The 16,845-nt window shown below is 39.2% G+C and overlaps 1 protein-coding gene across 3 annotated transcripts in view; it reads left to right on the top strand.

Moving 5' to 3' along the window:
- PPP6R3 (protein phosphatase 6 regulatory subunit 3) overlaps positions 1–16,845 on the top strand; it is a 93,260-nt gene that overhangs the window by 5,199 nt on the left and 71,216 nt on the right. For 2 of the 3 annotated variants that reach the window (XM_048486934.1, XM_048486933.1), the window contains exon 2: positions 6,620–6,769. The exons of the other annotated variant lie outside the window; for it this stretch is intronic. The gene's annotated coding sequence lies outside the window, so the exon portion shown is untranslated. The remainder of the gene's footprint in view (positions 1–6,619; positions 6,770–16,845) is intronic. 3 annotated transcript variants of the gene reach the window in all.

Here is a 16,845-nt window from a genome sequence, read left to right as displayed (position 1 = left end):
AGCAGAAGTTAGATTGACGGTTCTGTAATTTCCTGGTTCTTGTCTGGACTCTTAAAAAAATACATGTAACATTTGCTACTTTGCAGTTCTTTGATACAGTGGTGGATTTTAGTACGAAAATAAGAAAGGGTCTTATATTAATTTTTGCTGCAAAAGATGTGTAAGGGCTTATTTTCAGGGGATGTCTTATTTTTTGCACCCTAGGGGCATAGGGAGGGGAAACAGAGCCCAGAGCAAAATGATGCCTGGGCCTGTCTGCCGTGCCCCCTGTGAGGCCACGCCCCTTGCCAGGCCAGGCACGAGTGCCTCAGATGCCCAGGCTGCACACAGGCCTGCTGGCTCTGTGTGTTAAAAAAGGTCATCTTTTAGCAGGCATCGTCCTGCCTTTGTGCTATGTTTTAAGTTATGGCAAGCATTTTTAAAATTATGATTTTAAACTGTAATGTAGGTTTAACATTTTGTTGCTGCCCTGAGCCCTTTTGGGATATAAAATTAAAAGATATAAAACTCAAACTCAAAATGAATTTAATTTTTTTAACAGCATACCCATGAGCCTTTGCTAAATATTTACTATCAGATATGAAACATACTGTCCTAGAATTCCATCTCTTTGTGACCTCAGTTTGACTCAGTTCTTCATAATCCTTTCCTGAAAGAGTTGGCATTAGTGTAGGTATGTACCCTGCTCTTTCCACAGTAAATACAGATTTTAAAAAGTTATTTGGCTTCTTTGACATCTCTCCTCTTTCTTTTTATTCCTTTAATGGCTGAAGCACTACCCTGCTGTTTTCCTGTGCCTAATATATTTAAAGAAATGTATTTTGTTTGCCTTGATTTATTTAGCAATCATTCCTTAAAATTTTCTGTTTGCATGCCTAATTATTAATTGTGACCTTTTCAGTTCACTTCATTAGGGCAAGCCTTTCATTTTTTAAAAAGTAAGCTTTCTTGCCTTTTATGGCTTCCTTGACGTTAACCACATGTCCCTCCTTTCAGACTTGGAGGGGACCTTTCCTAACTTGCAAAATGTATCTAGGCCACAATTTCTGTGGCTTTAAACAGTTTCTAAGCATTTTCCAGGATGATCCTTTTGAGTTTTCTTTTCAACTTCCTTCTGTCTACTCCTTTTGGGTTTTTAAAAATTCCCTCTTTTGAAATAAAATGTGGCTTTATTGACAGCCTTCTATTGACTCAGATGCTAAACATCGCATTGTGGTGGCTGTTCCCAACTGATGTAGCAGCATCTGCATCTTGCACTGGGTCTTTAATCTCATCAAGAACCAAGTCTAAGATTTGGTTGGACTCTGGCCCACTCTGCACAGCAAGTGTATAGTGGGTTGCAGTCGGGATAAAGTAACCCATTTTCCTGTTTTCGCGTTTGCATGCATCCATGCTGGCAACGATTGGAGCCCATGGAAACAATATGGTTTGCTGTTGCGCCTTCACATAGAGGTGTGTCTATTTTTAAAATTCTACTTTCCACCGATGCATAGCTACGCAGGCATGCACAAATGAACCCCCACAGCCACGCTGACATCTCACGATACTGTGATATAACCATTTGCACCTTCATGGCTGTGCAGATGTAAACTGAATTTTTTTTTAAAAAAAAGGAAAACTGAGGTGAATAAAGCATCTCCTGCCTGGCCATTCGCTTGCAACTTGGGATTTTTCAAAACTTGGGGTAAATAACGGGGCAGACTCACTTTGGGGCGGGATCTGTGTGAAGTGCCCCGCCCCCATGAGTTTTTTACCAGTCTAAACCCGTGTTTGTTGGCCCGTGCGAAGTGGGCCTCTGTGACTGACAAGTTCTAATGATGATCTCCATTCCACCAGTTTCCTGAAAACCCATTGTATCTAAGCTGTTTTTGCAGGCTATAATAATATATGAGGTAAATAGAAATACTCTTAAATTGCATATGCATAGCTAGTGCAGGCTTTATGCCCATTGTAGATATTGGTGGTGGGGAGATTATTTTTACACATGATACTAAGGCATTGTGAGATCTCCCTTACAAAGCAGCTTGTGCAACCTGATCCTATGCAGGTTTAGGCATTCCTTAAACATGTAGAACTTGACTTGGACCCACTGGACTATTTCTGTGGATGAAACAGTTTTGCCCCAAGAGCAAGACCATCTGTGGAAACAAGTGGACTCAAGGCACTGGATTTGAGTTCTCCTGACTTCACGGCTGTAATCCAGTGTTTGCTGCGTTCCTGCAGAGCAGTAAAAGGTTAATGAAACTAACCCTTTATTGGAATTTAAGGTAAGAATAACTGTAGTCCAACATCAGGGAAAAATAGTATGGAAAGAATATAAGTATGAATCTTCCAGACATTTCAAGGATCAAGACAACTTAAAGGAGGTATGTTGTGAGGAAATATATGTTTATTACTTATCTTTAGGTCCACGTGGTTCCAATAACAAGCTAGCCGGCTTCAGATAGAGCAAAGGATATGTTTGTTTACAATCTGTGGTATACTTTTCCCAGTAATGTTTACAATTACTTCAACATAGCAAAAATTCATAATTTAAAATTCTGGGGGCAGCTGCATTAAACTGCAGCAGTGGTTCTCAAAAATGCTGTGGGGAGCACTTGGTGTTCCATGAAGCATCTCCAAGGGCTCTGCAAAGGGATTGGAATAAATGTAACAAGATCTCAAAATTGTAAATTTGTGCTGCCATGAACTGTGGATGATGGTTAACATGGCCAGATGCTTAAAAATATCTTCCATAGTCAATACTGTTGTCATTCAGCACCTGTGTAGGTGCTAGGTAAACAACCGAGAATGCTCCATGATGAAAAACGCTCTGTGACTCAAGAAGTTTGAGAATATTGGATCTATGGCAAAAAAACCTTGTGCTGCCATCAATCTGTTAATATTTATTTTGTAAATAAGTCTGTATACAGGCAATTTTTTTTTTACAATACCTTATTTCAAATGTAACTTGAACATGCTTTTATGCATTGTCTGGCTTATTTGTTACAAGGATCCCTAGATTTTGCTTTGATTTGCTAGTAAACCATTTTGTAGTCTGATCCATGCTGATCCATGTCTCCTTTTTGTATGCTAGGCTTTTGCAGGAGGCTGCCTCATGTAAAAGGCCAGTACAATGAAAGGCAGTTGAGTTGGGTGTGAAGATGTGAGTGGCTTGGGATAAATCCCCCTTTTTGAGACCTTTCAATTTTTCTGATAGAAAAATTGGAGGATATAATAAAAAACTTCTGTAGTCCAGATACATACAATATTTTCAAGATTTAAAACATTAAATGTAAACTTGGCAATGATTACTATTCTAGAATGTGTTTAATAATATTCTATTTAAAAGTTTTGTTATAATTTTTAGTATTAAAATTTTTAGTTTCATGTCCACACATTCAGGCATTCCTACCTACTGTGATGTTCTGAGAGAGTTTGTCTAAATAATATGCTTTCTTTTGTTTAACCGCAGAAGTAGTTTTTAAACTTTTGGCTTCTATTTTCTTATTTCTAAGATGGCAAAAATTAAATATCCATGCATTATGGTAATGTGGGGTGCAGCAGTTGGCATTTTTCTCAAGTATTGGGCATCTTGCCTTTTTAAAATGAAAATGTTTATACTTTCAGTTGGAAAAACACTGTATATTTTTCAGGTCCTCCCCCCATGGGAAAAAGGTGTGTGGCAAAATGGGCTTCTTGCATGGCTTCAGCATTTTGGGAAATTTTGTGTCTCTAGGCCCATAACCAAGTAGAATTTGCCACGAGTAAGAAGACAAATGTTATTGCAGAGCCCTGACTTCCAGATGTTGCCAGGAAGCTTTTCCTTTGTGTAAAGGATTTTGGTCCCAAAATGTTTGTTGTAACAGAATAGCAAAATGTTTTTCCAGGAACATAGACAAGTTAGTTTGTCTTAATCCTCTCTTCTTCCCCGTCCCTGACTTTCATAACTTCTCTCTACTGGTGAGACAGCATACTACTCTGTTTCCCCAAAAATAAGATATCCTCTGAAAATAAGACATAGTAGAGGTTTTGCTGAAGTGCTAAATATAAAGCATCCCACAAAAGTAAAACGTAGCAAAGTTTTTGTTTGGAAGCATGCCCATCAATCAGAACACCAGAGCATGCAGCTGTGGAGCGGAAAAATAAGACATCCCCTGAAAATAAGACATAGCGCGTCTTGGGGAGCAGAAATTAATATACAACACTGTCTTGTTTTCGGGGAAACACAGTAGCATTCTTTTCCACTCAAGTAAGGGCTTCTGTCCTGCATGCCCAACCCAAAGATCCCGTATTCTAAATTCTGTACATTGTGGAGAAATTGAAAGGGGTGGGGGGTCGACAGCAAGATCAGGTAGCATCTCTGCTCTCCATGTTCTTGCCAGTTTTTTCCTTCTCATTAGGTTTTTGCAGAAGGCAGCAGCGTTAGAAAGTGTTGCTGCCAACTGCAGAAGCTGGCTTGAGGGAGAGAAAAGACTTTTCCTTCACAGAGAACTTGGAGTGAAGGAATAAGCCTTTTCTCTTTACTTTGATCTTTGTAGTAAAGTTAACCATTCAGGTTTTTGTGGGGTGAACTGGAACTGTTTCATATCTGATAGTGCCTAATTAATTCCCTAAATAAAAGCAGGTTACTGTGACCAGATGACAGTCAGTAAAAGCAGCCTCTTTATTTCAAATGGAACCTTGTTTAAAATTGGCCCATCCTAAATAGTTCCAGGAACTGTAGCTTTCAACTATATTTGTTGATGTCCAGGCCCTTTATGGAAGTGTAGCTGCCAGGATATTTTAGTAACTATGGAAACTGCAGGTTAAAATTTGTCTTTTAATTGTAGTATAGAAGAATTGCCTTTCAAATTCTCTTAAAACTCAAATATAGAAATATCTGTATACTGATGTAGCGTTAGCAGATATGAACACTTTGTCTCTATAATGGACAGTTGGAAGGGCACATAGGATCAATTTTCCTTAACTGAGTTTAGATTCCATGTAATCTGTGGCTTTCAACTATATTTGTGAGATCACTCATTATTGATCTCTTAGATGCCACAACTTAGATGCCACTTGTCTTGACTGTTTTGTCACATTCACATTGGGCAAAATCCAGAGAGCTACTTCATTTGGGCTTTGGCACACCAAATGGGATTTTTCACATTGAATAACTGACATCATTGTTTTAATGGAATGTTCTTAAAGTTCATCGTTGTGGTACCTGTACAGTCCCACTGGGGTTACTTGCACATGCACAGGCCTGTAGCTGAGATATTACAAATACAAATCCTTTATTGGCATACAAAACCGGTTCTGGAAGAATGCAGAAATATAACATGGCACTGAGATCCATATTTATACAGCCTTCATGAATCCTTGTTGCTTCAGAAATTTGGCAACTAAATCTATTGTATTCCTATCCTGAGCAGTCATCAGGAAGGTTAGCTTACTCTCATCTGATTGCCACACTCTACTAACAATGGATTAATAAGCTTAGATCAAATTATCTGATAAGAGGGGCAGTACAGAAGGATATATGTAATCGATTCCACAAAGCTCTGACCACCAGGGCATAATCTGGCTGCGAATGGTATTTTCTGGAATCTTCAATATAGTACTAATGAAAGGAACACATTAAGTCACGCTAGCATGTACACCCAGTGGAAAAAATTTGACCCTCAAAGACTCTAGAGCAGGGGTGCCGAACTCTGATGCCCCAGATGTTCATGTACTATGATTCCCATCCTTCCTCCTTACTGAACTACCAGTGGGTGGTTGTGATGGAGATACTACCTTTCAGTGACAGTTTTCATGCACACCTCTGGGTCTTTTTGGGAGATATGTGTGTATTCAGAGAAGCCAGCTGGGAAACCCATAAGCCATTGGCCAGACAGTAGGTCCTTAAAGGGCTGCAGCCATGCCCCCAAGAAGCGGGCATATCCAGATGTTGCTGGAGATGAGAAAGGGTGGGCCCTGGTGGGCCCTGGGTGCCCATGTGTCCCACACAATCCTCACAAGGAGCAGACTGGGCTGGTTCAAACTTTGGGACCTCCAACTAAGGAGGGCCTGATGCTGCCCGGATTGGAGCTCAGAGCAGGTGAACCCAAGCCAGCTGGCAAAGGAAGTCTACCTTGTTGTTGGGCCAACAGAGTTGGTGGGAATGGTGAGACAGGGGAGGCACAGTTGGGAGAAGCCAGAAACCTTCCCAGGCTGTGTGAATTTGTGGACCACTTGCAATAAACACATGGTTCCCAGCCCACAGGTTGGGAACCACTTCTCTAAGTTTAAAAATGATGTGCTTGGGTGGCAGTTCCTTTTCAAAATGTCTTTCCTACTGGAGGAAAACTAACTTCATTCCAAATAGCTATTTTAACTGTAGGAAGAGAAAATATTCAGTTGCAAATCCTGAAAACTTTAACTTGGAAGAGCTTGACTATCCCTTCTAGTATATGCTGTAGAAACCGTAGCAGCAAGCTGACAGAATATCATTCAGAAGATTTTCTCATTGTCCTACAAAACGCAAGGAGAGAAGTTACCCAAGTAGTATCAAAGTGGTCTGTACACATAGCTCATCTTGTATTCCTGTTCCCAGTTGAAGCTGTTAATAGAATCATCTACTGATATTATGAAATTGTCTTGTGTTTTCTTGTAGGAAGAAATCTTCATTTTAACCTAATTCAGTCTGCTAATCTGCTAATATTGTGTAGATTGAAAGATTTTGCTGTTGCCAGGATATCCTGTAATGGGCAAGGAGCCACAAAGAATACAATTTTTTTTTCATTTTAAATTTTTCTGTTAACAGGTAAGAGTTGTTACTAAATTTGCAACTATTGATAAAATTTACAATGTGAATGCCCATTTTTTGAAAACGTTGATTTGACAAATGCTTCTGAAGTCCCTTGTGTAACATAATGCATATCCCTTTGTAGCTCAGTTGCCTTGATTCCTCTGAACAAATTCCCTTTGTAAGCTTCCAGATGCACATAATTATCTCATAATGATTGAAACTCATTCTGGGATGAATATAGTGTTGGCATTGCAAGTTATTAATTTGATTTGTGCTTACAGCAGTAGTATACAACCTGATCTGGCATTGCAGTCCTGTTTGGAAAAGAAACTGAGGCAAAGGGTTGCTTAGAAATAATCCTTAGCTTGTTATAGTGAGTATGCACAGGATTTAACTTGGTTGAATAGACTGTCTAGATTTAATTCCATTGTGTGCATAAGGTTTTGACTACTTTGATTCCAGTCACCATTTCTTCTCTTTAGGGCAAGCTTTCTGGTATATGAGCATTTGATTTGTGTAATGTGTGTAACTTTATAGCATTTTTCAGTTGTATTGTGGCAATAATTGTGTTTAATACATTTCATACTTTTGACTGCTGAATGTCTGCCATATCTCTGGCATATCTCCAGGTTTCAAGTGCAAACTTAGTCTGTTACTTCATCTTGTTTGTCTTATTAATGGCTGAAACATTTAAAAGCACACCTGGAACATTTAAAAGCGCTTCATGAAAGTTAGGAAGGTCAGAAACAAATTGTTGAAGTCCTTGTGTGCAATAGTGGTAAAATGCAGTAGTTCTTTTAACTTTGCTATTAGTAATGCTAAATGAACTATTTCAGTAAAAATTAAGGTGAGAAACACTCAATTGTCTGTTACTTCGATTAGTATTTGCTTTGTATTCAAAAGTCTGTGACTGAAGTTCTTGATATTTCCAGCATGTCACTTACTGTCATAGTTCCTTATAAACCCCCCCCCCCCCCCCCGGCAGTGATTCCTGAGTGTCAGAGGCTCTTTGGAACAGTGAAGAATGTGACATGGGAGTTGGGCCTGTAGTGGGATGAGAAATCAAAACTTGCCCTTCCTTACATGAGTGGTAAAGTGATAAGATACTTTGAAGTACGTGTGGTTCATTTAGAGAGAAAAATGTTTATATAGTTGAGCCTGAATAATTATTGATATAATTTTTCCTATGTTAATTTTTTTCCAGTAAGAAGGAACACATGCATGTCTTAATGTAAGCTGGTCTTCATAATAACAGTACTAATTTTCTTATACTTAAAATGCAGCTATATGCATTTTATGCGAACTTGGACTAATTGGCAAAGAATACAGGAATTAATATAATAAATATAATTAGTAGAGGTGGCAGTTTCTCCTCAGTTATATTTACAACTTATCATTAAGTGATCTCTGAACCATTAACCAGATTTTAAAAATGTTTACAAAACTTCCTTTAGCATTAGAACTGAGAAGGAGATTATGGATATCCCTTGGTTACAGCAGCCTTCAAGCAAAGAAACTATGGATGATTCCACATGGTACAAATATAATGGGTTGACGAAGGGAAATACCCCGGTTTGGGCAAGAACTTTGAATGGCTCCCTTCCCCAAAGTTGGATTGACGAGTGATATTTCCCCCAATCTGGGTTTTTTAAAAAAACACCAAAATTGCAATCCTTTTCAAAAATACCACACTGACCCCGCTCCCAAGGAAACACAATGGAGGCACAATCACTTTATTTTTCCCATTCCCGCTGCCTGTTCTCCCTTCCTTATGTCATGTCAGTTTTATTTCTGCTGAGTGGCCAACCAGTGTGATAGTCCGCCATTTCAGAAAAGTCTCCCAAGCATATTTTCTCCTCTTGGCAGCAACTGTGAGCACCATTTCTCACAGATGTGTACATCAATGGTTTCACAACAAAGTACCCAAAGAAAAGGGAACAGGGCCATTGCTTGCAACAGCCCTGTTTCCTTTTCTTTGGATGCTCAGAGCACGTAGCTAGGCAGATCGACACCTTTAGATGTGCATGGGATATATCACTTTGCTCCCTTTTTGGACAGGTTTTATTATGTTGTATATCACAACATAAAGGGTGTGTGTTGCATTTTTCATGTTTACATGTGTTGTGGTTTCAGGGGGTTTTTCCACGCTGTAAAAATGGGAGGGGGAGGACCTGCTTGGGCTCCCAGGGTTGCTGTAGATTCTCCACCAATCAGAAGTGTTCCCTTAGTAGAGGGTGGAAGTGGGCAGAAGGAGGACTGTGGTAATGCAACACCCCCAGCAAACTCAGTACTCATTTAACCAGCTTCAGAAGGATGGATGTCTGAGTCAACTTTGAGCTGGCTATCTGAAACTGACTTCAGTCAGGACTGTACTTTGACTGCAGTACGGCAGCTTACTACTCTCCGCCATGGGGCTCTTCAATTATTAGCATATTCTCTACTAATTACAGAGAAGTACAGGTTAATTATTTAGGAAAACCATAATTCTCCAATGACGTCCTCCTGTTGGCGGCTCGGTCTATGGCTTGCTCCGTGCCATCCAGGCATAACTTATGGCTTAGGCCCTGGCAGGCTGATTTCCACTCAAAGCCGGTAGTGTCTGGCTATTCCTTCCACGGCCAAAAGTTATTTGGAAGGGATCTGGAACAGGTGCTAGTGGACACCAAGGACAAAAAGATCTTGCCGCGTTTCATCCTCCAGGACCAGCATATAGGGAGGTAGTATCATCAGGTAACATAATAAGAGTTTGCTGACATTTCCAAACAAGTTTTCTTCTGATTCTGGTGGGTCTTCTGGGCTGTGTGGCCGTGGTCTGGTGGATTTTGTTCCTAACGTTTCGCCTGCATCTGTGGCTGGCATCTTCAGAGGTGTATCACAGAGAAAAGTCTGTTTCACACTGTGTCTAAGACCCCTGGCCTAGACCATCATGCGAATTTGTAAAGAAATCCCTTATTTGCTCATGTATTTTTTGTGAGCAATTTTGTGTTCTTTCCTACTTGCTGAAATCCTTCTTGTTCCCTTTCTTTCCTTAAACAATTTCTCCATTACTTGCCAGGTGCAACTTTAAAATGTCTATTTTAAAAACCTTAATTTTTTCTGCATTTCTTCCACTTTTGTTAGATCTAGTTTGCTTAATTTCCATATTTCTTTCCGTTTCTTCTTACTCCAGTAGTTTTATGTTCTTGTTATGCAATTTTCAACCGATCTAGTATTCTCTTTTTCTTCTTTCCTCCTCAGTCCTTCCCTCCCCCTTCTTTCTTTCCATAATTACTTATTGACAAAAAAATTAAATCTCTATACATGTGTGTATACACAACAGAGAAGTCATGTCATTAGAGGTGGACTTTTTTAAATTTGAGAATCTATACAAAAAAGAATCAGTCCTCTGATATTCCCATTAATACCTCCTTTAGAAGTTTGTATGATAAGCATGTGAAGAATAATGATTTTATAATGTGTGGAGATATAATAAAGGCTCAAGGAATAATTAAATCTTGGCGGACAACAAAGGTAAAGTTAAAAAAGTACAATGGCTGTTATTTTCAGTTAGTTTTAAGATTAAGAATGGACATTTGTATAGTAGGAGGTGTAATAAGACTGTCAGAATTTGAAAAGAGATTTTCAATTTGTGACAAACCTTTTTCCTACTGAGGGGACATATGCCACCTTCTAAGTTTTTTGTAAGATTTTTGGAATCGATACTCCGTTTCACAGAAAGATAAAAGTGCTGTTAGTGGCTCAGCAGTAGTGTGTGTCTTCGTAGTAGAAAATAGTCCCAAAGGACTATGAGCAGGTGAGTGAGCAAGCCAATGGTGTACCGCCAGAAAATGGCACCCAGAGCAAGTGCTAAAACTTGGCCCCTGGATCCCCCCAAATCACACGTTCCTCTCAGAATCATGGCCCTACCTCTCTAAAGCATGGGTGGGAGGCAGCAGGCAGGAGAGTGAGGTGGCAGGTGAGAGAGATGGCAAGAAAACTAGGTGACTGGCGGGAGAGCAAGGTGGCTGTCAGGAGAGCAAAGCAGAGCAGGTGTCCAAGATATGCCCGTAAAGCGAGTGGGGAGTTGTGGGCGGAGGCAGGCAGGCCTGGTTTGGTCTTTGAACTGGGGGAAGAATGGGGGGAATTGGGAGACTGTTACCAGGCACAACAGAAGTGCCGTGATTTGCAGCCGCTGTTTGGTCAACCCAGTTTGGTGTCTGGGCCGGGGGACACTTGGCACTGGGAACCGATGGGAGCATTCTATAAGGAAGGATGTCTAGGAAGTGGCAACAGATGAATGCAAAAATTTCCTGAAATCTTTTGATGAGACAGAATATAGTCTGTTTTGAACTATAAACCTGCCCCTCACTTTCTATGTATCTACAGGTAGCAAGTGTGCAGAATTTGGGTTTGCTGCTGTGAGGTAATTTTTATGGTGCGCAAGGAGATTGAGATCACCTAGGCTGGATTAATATATAAACAACTAAGAAGATTTATTTAGTTACCGTATATACTCGCGTATAAGTCGACCCGCATATAAGTCGAGGCACCTAATTTTTCCACTCGCGTATAAGTCAAGGGTGGGAAATGCAGCAGCTGTTGGTAAATTTCAAAAATAAAAATAGATGCCAATAAAATTACATCAATTGAGGCATCAGTCGGTTAAATGTTTTTGAATATTTATTTCAAAGAAAAACAGTAAACTGGCTCTGTAAGTGGAAAAGAGGGTCAACAAGAACAATATGGTCTCAACAATAACTTTAAAAGTACAAAAACCTTAGCTCAACCAGCAACCAAGCTAAAACACAAGAGTTAAAATCCTCCAAAACTGGATTCCTCATCATCATCTGTATGTCCAAATGTAACCCAACTTGGATTTTAAGAGGGATATTATCAGAAATGGAAAATCTACTATTAGCTTCCATTGTAAACAATGGGGGATGGGACATCCCCTTTGGGGGTCAATAACTTTGGGTCCCCTGACCCAAACTTCACCAAACCTGGCTGGTATCATAAAGAGACTCTCCTGATGAGACCAGCCAGGTTTCAATTTGGTCAGAGAATCAAGTTATGGACCCTCAAAAGGGTAGCCCCATCTACTAATAGCTCCCATTGAAAACAATGGGGAATGGGGGCACCTCATTTGGGGGTCCATAACTTTGGACTCTCTGATCCAAACATTACCAAACTTGGCTGGTATCATCAGGAGTGTCTTCTGAAAATACCCTGAAATTTCGGTGCCGCTAGCATAAAAACTGCGCCCCCTGTTGGCCAGCAAAGTAAAAACACACACAAAAATTTAATGACCCGCATATAAGTCGAGGGGAGCTTGTTCAGCATTAAAAATGTGCTGAAAAATTCGACTTCTACATGAGTATATACAGTAGTTATTTTCAGGTTGGTTTTGAAGGAACAAACCAACTGTATAGATCTCCAGGTAGACTAAGTAGAAACCTGGCTAAGGCACACAAATTTAAACTAGTTATGATTTCAGAGAGTAGTCACACTTCTCTGCAATGCTTTCAGGCACAAATAGACTTTTTGTTGACTAACTGCTAGGTTGGATCCTCTCTTATACATAGGATTCCACCTATACCAGCTTGTTTTTTCTCCAGAGTCAGACTAAATTGTGCAAGGTGTGCTCATCACCAAAAAGTATCTCTATTCAGAAGAATTTATAAGCAATTACTTTAGTATGATAAAGAAATGGAACATGTAAAAATATGTAATGTTAAATGGATGCAAAATTTAGAGGAAGAAATATCATTTCAACAATGGGAAGCCCTATGGACAGAAGCATAAAATTTACAGGCAGTCAAACATTAAGAGAAAAGTGGTACACAGTGTTTGATAGGTGGTATTGATCCAAAGACTATTGAGAAGATGAGCAAGAACTTCAAAGGGAAATGTTGGCAATGTAAAGAAGTCGATGGTACTTTATATGTGATGGACATGTATAAAATTTATAAAAATTGAAAAATATATGGAGAAATTCACAAAATTAAAAAAATTAAATTTACTATGGATGCTAAAGATATGTTGTTATACATTTTACCCCAAAATGCCAAAAATTCAGGAGAACTGTTTTGAATTTTGACAGTAGCAGCTTGAATTATATTTGCAGCAAAATGGAAATTAGAAGACTGTCCCAAGAGAATTGGGAAAGCAAACTAGCTGAACATTCAGTAATGGCAAATTTAACGAATTTTGTGAATAAGAGATCAAAACATTTCAAGTTAAGTGAAAAGCATACTATTTATATTCTTAAAAATTGTGAGTTGGGAAGGAGGTTGTTGAAATAATATACATAAACTAATATTGACAATGCTATAATAAAATAGTTTATCAGATATCAGTTAACATATTTTATTTTTGTAAGATTAAGATAAGTATTATTGAATGGCCATTATATTCTCTATTGTCCATGACAATTGTAAATATTGTCAATTGTTTATCAGATTATTGTGTATAATATAAGCAATTTCTTCTTAGTCATATATAATTGTTCTGTTTATATTGATAGAAAATATAAAAGAAAATTTATATTGTGGCTTGATGGCTTTGTAAAAATAATTGTATCTTAAGTTCTGTGGATGTGAACTAGATAGAGCTGAGAATTCAGGATGAGGGATAATCTGAAACTTCCTGGAACAGTTGGCAGTTATGTCCTGAAAGTCAAGGAATATTTCAGCCTGTTGTCCTCCTTGGAGCAGCTAAATATTAGGAGTAAAACTGCAAGGATATTTTGAAAGGGGGTGGGATGAGCTCATATGCCTTTGAGGAGAACTCAACTCTCTTTAAGCAGCATTTCAGTAGAACAAGCACTCAGGTGTGAGGAGATAAGACAGGAAAGGTTTTTGCAAGAGGGGACCCATATGAGGACCAAACAATCTCTGGTGATGTCAGGCAGTTGGGAGTGGGTGGGTGAGTATATAGTGGCCTAGTAAAGGAGAGGTTTTATACCCTCATTTGTCAAAAGTTTAAATTCATATTCGTTGAATTTTGTACAGGATGTCGAAAGGAACAGATTTCTTCTGGCAACTTGCACATGTTTTTATGGTTGATAGGATGTCAAAGTGGAAAGTGGTTTGGTAGCCTGTCTCTGGCGCATGAAATAGGCTGTGGGACTACAAAGACATCATGAAGAAGATGATTCCTTGATTGTAGCCAATTTCTTTTGAGTGGGCTTCTGTGTAGTCACACAATCTGCACTTCTTTCATGCTACTGGGAGTCATTTTTTTTAGGTAGCATTATTTTGATTAGGCAGAATGAGCTTAGCGAGAAAGTACTTGTTCCTGTGGACACTGAGGATATTCAGGCTATTTAAACTCTTCCAGTGCACCTGTTTCCTGACCTAACCAAAAGTCCAAGCCTGTAAAATCTTTAATAGAGCTTTTTAGCCCAGAAAAGAGCTGACTTGGCTGTTGCTCTTGCGTGTGTGTTAAGTGCTGTCAAGTTGCTTCCCACTCATGGCGACCCTATGAATCCATGTCCTCTAAAACATCCTGTCACTAACTGCCTTGCTCAGGTCTTGCAAACTGAGGACCATGGCTTCAGTCATAGCGTCAGTCCATTTCATGCTTTATGATCTTTCATACCATTATTATCTTTTCCAGTGACGGTTCATAAGGTGACCAAAGTCCAGTAGCTTCAGTTCAGTTATTTTAGCTTCCAGGGACAGTTCAGGCTTGATTTGATCTAAAACCCACCTATTTGTTTTTTATGATGGTCCACGGTAACTGTAACACTCTCTTCCAAAACCAAATTTCACTTCCTGTCAGCTTTTTTTGGACAGCTTTTTACTCACACACATCCCCACCCCCACTGCCAAGTCAGATTTTTTGTAGGCTGTAGGGCTGTCATCTGGCATGGAGAAAAATATCCTGATCCTTTAACAGAAATTTTCAGGGTACCACCTATGGCTTATTTCATTCTGGTTTTAACTGAAAATGTTTTAAAGTATTGTTGTAAGCTCCTTTCAACTGTGAGTAAAGGCAGGGTATGAATGTTTTAATAAATAAACATCCCATTAAATCTTCAAAGACAGGGTAGTTTTCTCCAGGCCATTTGACAAACTCCTAGGCTACTGAAGATATCCTTTAATTATCTTATTAAGAATCAAATAATCTTAACATTATCTAGACATAAACCAAAGGTGAGTATGAGTAGTCAGATGTCAACAAACCCTAAAATAAAAAGAGCTCTGGTCAAAATTGTGATCAAAAGTAAAAAAAGATAGGAAACCAGATGGTCCTGTATTACTTATATTGTAGTGCTCCTTACTCATTAAACTTAAGTTGATACAATGTGTAGATATGTATAAAATGCAATTAGACAGCATAAGACATCTAATAAACAGCATAAAAAGACTGCAGAATTATTTTAGAACAGAAGCCTTCCTAACCTCAGGAAGGTCATTCCTCAAGATGGAAACACCAACTGCAAATGCACAGGGGACATAAGGCTGAGCCTTTTGGAACCCTATGGGGCAAGTTCCACACTGATGACAACTGGTCTGTGACATTCAAGTAGATTGTAAGCTAAAGTTCCCAGCACTGTCTCCATACCATTGTTTGGGAGGTCTAAAGCAGATGAATCGTCTAAGAAAACCTGGAGTAGTTCTGCAGTCACTTTCTGAATGATCTTGCTCAGTAAGGGCAAATATTTTACTGCGCAATGATACATCATTTTTCAGTTGTCGTGGTTTTAAAGGTAGCGGTCACTGACTGTTTTAGTGACCAAGGAAAGATGTCCTGCCTGGAACAGTGATTGATTTATATGGACATTAGGGACCCATTAATGTGATCCTTGCATAATTTCAGCCACCAGTTGGACAAGGATCAATAGTACAAGTGGAAAGGCCCTCACAGATCCCAAGATCCTTCATGATAATAGGATCCATACATGGACCAGATGGTGTATGGGACATCACTACCATTTCACTCAGTACCACATGGCAGCCCATTTCCCTAAACTGTACCTCCATATTAGAATTAGAATTGAAAAATTAATTTAAGCATAACTTAAAACAATAACAATGATTGCAGTTCATAGAGAAAATGCAGTACAACTACCTCACTGAACATTGGGCAAAGGCAGTCTATACTTGAGTGTTTCCAAAGCAGAGGAGAGTGAGATCCTGTGAAGAGGCACAGGTGTACTGTAGAAGCATGTTTGCCAAAATAACAAAGCTAGAGAATGCAGGGTTTTCTGCAAGTTAAATAAGATATCTGCGCTGCCTCTCATAGTAACATTGAATTCATTTTACAAGTTTTGACTTGTATTTTGTCTCCCACTGTTGACATTAATTTACCCTTTCCTTCCATTATATAATTTTTTGTGTATCCCAAACTTTGTGATGCGTACCTCTTGTGGTACACTTACTCCAGGTTGGGAACCACAATTCTAATTTTTATGCTGTTTGTTCTCTGTCTCTACCACTGGTGGCATTCATGCTGCAAGTCTCAGGCTAAAAGGGAGTTTTCAGCTTCACTCTTATCAGTGTACAGTGCCAAGAATGAGCTATCTGCTGTCCCTCCCCCTTTGTCCTAAAATTTACGTAGCATTTACAGAAAATTTCTAAAAACTAGTAAAAGGCATTCACAAGTAATACAGTGCAAAGTCCCTACACTGAATGGTGCTATATCTTAAAGCCAGACTGAGCACACAGTTTTTATTACCATTCTGTTCAAATCATGTCAAAATGGAGTTAGCATTATCTTCTTTGAGAACAGAAGAGCATCCAGAACCATATGGAAGCCGTGCCTGGCTAAACTTAACACAAATATTTCTCCTTAGACCAGTCTGTCGCAGAAGTTACTGAATTTGAGTAACATGAGTATGTGGTTTTAAAAGATTTCTTCCTGAATAAAAGAATGAGTGTCCTGTCCTAAATAGCTCAGGCTACTCCAATCTCATCAGATCTTGGCCCTGATCAGTATTTGGATGAGGAACCACCAAGAAATACCAGGGTATCTATGCAGAGACAGGAAATGACAGATCACTTGTACTCTTGCCTTGAGAGCCCTATGGGGTTGCCATAAGTAGGTTGTGACTTGACGGCACTTTCCACCACTAGAAGAATGAAAGGAGAGGGTGATAGAATAGACAG

The sequence above is a fragment of the Sphaerodactylus townsendi genome, linkage group LG02 (assembly GCF_021028975.2).
Source record: "Sphaerodactylus townsendi isolate TG3544 linkage group LG02, MPM_Stown_v2.3, whole genome shotgun sequence".
In the NCBI taxonomy this organism is placed as follows: domain Eukaryota; kingdom Metazoa; phylum Chordata; class Lepidosauria; order Squamata; family Sphaerodactylidae; genus Sphaerodactylus; species Sphaerodactylus townsendi.
Note: the sequence above shows the minus strand (reverse complement) of the source record. Positions and strands in the feature narration are given on the sequence as shown.